We start from the raw sequence: 3,808 nt of genomic DNA on the forward strand, positions 1-3,808 counted from the left end.
ATCTATTGCCTATCATAAGTGTTCCCTTCTTGAGTTTCCAATTCTCCATGCATAGGTCTGCCTTGCAGTCATGTGTCATATAATAACATTTTAATCAATGACAAACTGCATATATAACTGAGGTACTATAAGTTTACAATGGAGCCGAAAGGATATCATCTATAAAGATTCTGGTCATCATAACATAGCACAGAACATTACTCAATGTTTGTCCTGATGCTATAGTAAATAATCTTTCAGAACTGTGGGCTATATAAAGTATAGTACAAGCCAGGAATGGAATACATGCCTATAATCTACCAATCAGGAACCCTAGGTCAAATAGTTGGCCTTGTTACACTGTTAGCAGTCTCATATATCTTGTATTTACTGTGTCTCTTGAATGTGTGATTTTAGCTCGTGTTTGATTAATTTTGTGCTTTGTTCATAATTTTCCTGGTAGTAAAATATGCCATATACATAAATGACATGCTATCACTATGGTTTTGCAGTATATGATGTTTGAACAACAATGAAATCATCTAATGATACATTCCTCAGAACACACTCCCTTTGTTAAGCAGCATGTCTGTAATTTTAATGGGAAAACAGAGAGCAACTGAAAAATCCCCAACTAATTTCAAAACAGTAAAATGATTATATATGCCTCACGAATGATCAATTCAAGTGGTTGGTTCTCAAAACAGGTGCTTTTTTAAAGACACCAATACTAATACCCTTCATATAGAGGACACAATAAGAATATCTATTCTCTAAAAAAAAATCTCAGCATATGTGTCCAAATATCTGCTCATAATTCTGATGTGCTTCCCACATTTAGTACTTAACTTTGGCTGCATTAATAATCAACTGGAAAATTCACTAGTTCCTAAACATAAACTGCACCCCAGACTAACTAACTCAATCATGAAGTGGGGGTCTGAACATTATTATTGATTCTAAAGTGTTATACAAGACTTAGCATCACTATGCCAAAGAAATTTGGAATGCATCCTTTTGTTAATAATGTTGCATTGTGTTTGGGGGACAAGATAGAAAGTTTTACCACAGGGAATATTGGCTGAAAAAGCATTGGCTTGAGAGATTCATGTGTTTTGTGAAATTAGGTATTAAAAACAGGATGCTAATAACCAGGAGGCATTCTATGGGATGTGCCTATAATTATTATGGAGAGCATTAATTGCATATGAATAATTGTAGCAAGGGGCTTTATTTGTTTCTTTTATAAATTACTAATAAATGCAAATTATTGTTTGCTCTAAACTCCTGGTGTTTAGCTTATCTCCACTCTGCTATTCCATTTATCATCTGTGATAAAATTAGTTTCATCTGTTTGAGTACAACAGTAAACTGATTATCCTTGAAATTGTCCAGAGAGGCTGTGTTATCCCATCCTCATGCCTTTCTTCCATTCATTACTATCCTCCTAGAATACTGCTTCCTTTTCCAGTCTGTCTTCTTCTAGACAGTTCAACATCCTTTGAAATTCTGTGTATGATATATATTCTGAGGGAAGACTTCCTCACTTCCCAAGGTTAGACTAAATACCCAATTATGGGTTCTGATGAAAGCCTGAATGTATTTTTTACCTTGTTATTGCTCCATTGCTTTGAGTTCCTTGTGACCAGAGGCCCATTGTTACTTGACCCATAGTATATTTGTTAAATGAATGATTGGAGCTAGGACTATTCACTTTCACTATTACTATTATCACTATCAAATTCCAGTCCCATCAACACCTCAATCAAATAATATCACCATGAATCACATGTCCTGCATGTTGCTGAATCACCAATCATAGAATTTAAAACTTCAGTCACAGATTTGAGTTGTCCTCTGATACTACAGATATGTCAGCCACCAGTATTTATAAACTCTATTCTACACATCACTAAATCATTTCTTCTACTTATTAATCTGTGAATGCTTCATTTATTTGACTTTCGAATCCTATTGTTGTTACAGACTCAGCTGTTCTGACCCTTAGCAAGTGTATTGCATTAGTCCTTCAAGAGCAGTATATATAACATATGATGCTATGTTATTCTGAGATACAGTGCATGCACATTTTATCCAATCACATAGCCTAGTTGGTTTCTTGAGTTTCTGGTAGTTCCTGACACATATCTTCCAGGGTACATAGGACACAAGTGCTAATTCATTCTTGATACCATCAAAGCTCATCTGTTTTTCTTAATAAAAGTGGGCATTGTCTGCATTTATATCTCTTGCGATAATTGTTTATTGTAGTTTTAAAAGGAAAAATTAGCCTACTTCATCAAAAACTCAAAAGCATCCAAACTTACATTCCATATTTAAATATTTTCTTTGACAACTTAACAGGCTTTATTAGCAATAAGAATTCAAAAGTGGAACAAGTATAAGCACTAAAATAAGAAATGAAGCATTAAAATACACATCAAGCTGTTCTGTGACACACCCCTGTAATCTTTGCATACAAGAAGTTAAGTCAGAAATATTTTAAGTTCTAGTCCAGCATAGACTACACAGTTAGTAATTATTTTAGGTTGTCCATAAAAATTATGGAGGAGGAGCTAGAGAAATGTGTCAGCAGTTAAAAATATTCGCAGCATGCTAGGTGTGGTGGTCCATGCCCTTAATCCTGGCACTGGGGAGGTAGAAGCAGGTGGATCTCTGAGTTCAAGAATAGCTTATTCTACAGAATGAGTTTCAGGGCATCCACATCTATATAGAGAATCTCTTTCTCAAAAAAATGTGTCTTGACTGTTCTTCCAAATGAACCAGGTTCAGTCCCCAGTACCTACACGGTGACTCAGAATCATCCATAACTCTAGTACCAGAGTACCCCATGCCATCTTCTGATTTCCTCAGGTACCAGTCATGCATGTGGCACATATGTATAAATATAGACAAAATACTAATGCATGTAAAATACAATAAATCAGTCTAGTCTGTTAATTGAAGAATATTATACAGGTGGTAAATAGTAAGGAGTCACGGGTATATAGGCACAAATTCCCACTTTGTACCTTTTTATTGCTCTTATTTAGCTATACATTTTTCTCTGCTCCCCTCCCTTACTCCTTCTCCTTTTGTACCCTTTCCCATGAACATCACACTCCCATTTTACACAGGAGATCTTGTCTTTTTCTCCTTCTTAAGTAGATAAATGTATGTCTGTCTTAGGGTATTCTTTGTTGTCTAGATTCTCTGGGGTTGTAGACTGTAGACTGTTTTTTATTTGCTTTATGCCTAAAAACCAACTTATGAGTGAGTACATAATATATTTGTCTTTCTGAGTCTGGTTTACCTCACTCAATATGTTTTTTTTTCTAGATCCATCCATTTGCCTGTAAATTTCAAGATGTCATTATTTTTTACTATTGTGTAATACTCCTTTGTATAAATGTACCACATTTTCTTTATCCATCACTTGGTTGAGGGGCATCTGGGTTGTTTCCAAGTTCTGGATATTGTGAATAATATTGCTATGACCATGGTTGAGCACATGTACTCTGGTATGATTGAACACTTTACCTTTTTTATTATTTTTTACTTTTTTTATTAAACATTTCCACCTCCTCCCCTTCTCCCATTTCCCTCTCACTCCCCCCATTCCCCCTCCCCCTCCAGTCCAAAGAGCAGTCAGGGTTCCCTGCCCTGTGGGAGGTCCAAGGTCATCCCCACTCCATCCAGGTCTAGGAAGGTGAGCATCCAAAGAGACTAAGCTCCCACATAGCCAGTGCATGCAGTAGAATCAAAACCCAGTGCCATTGTCAGAATATGGTATGTACTCACTCATTAGTGGATTCTAGCCAAAAATAAA

The sequence above is a fragment of the Myodes glareolus genome, chromosome X (assembly GCF_982192425.1).
Source record: "Myodes glareolus chromosome X, mMyoGla1.1, whole genome shotgun sequence".
Classification (NCBI taxonomy): Eukaryota; Metazoa; Chordata; class Mammalia; order Rodentia; family Cricetidae; genus Myodes; species Myodes glareolus.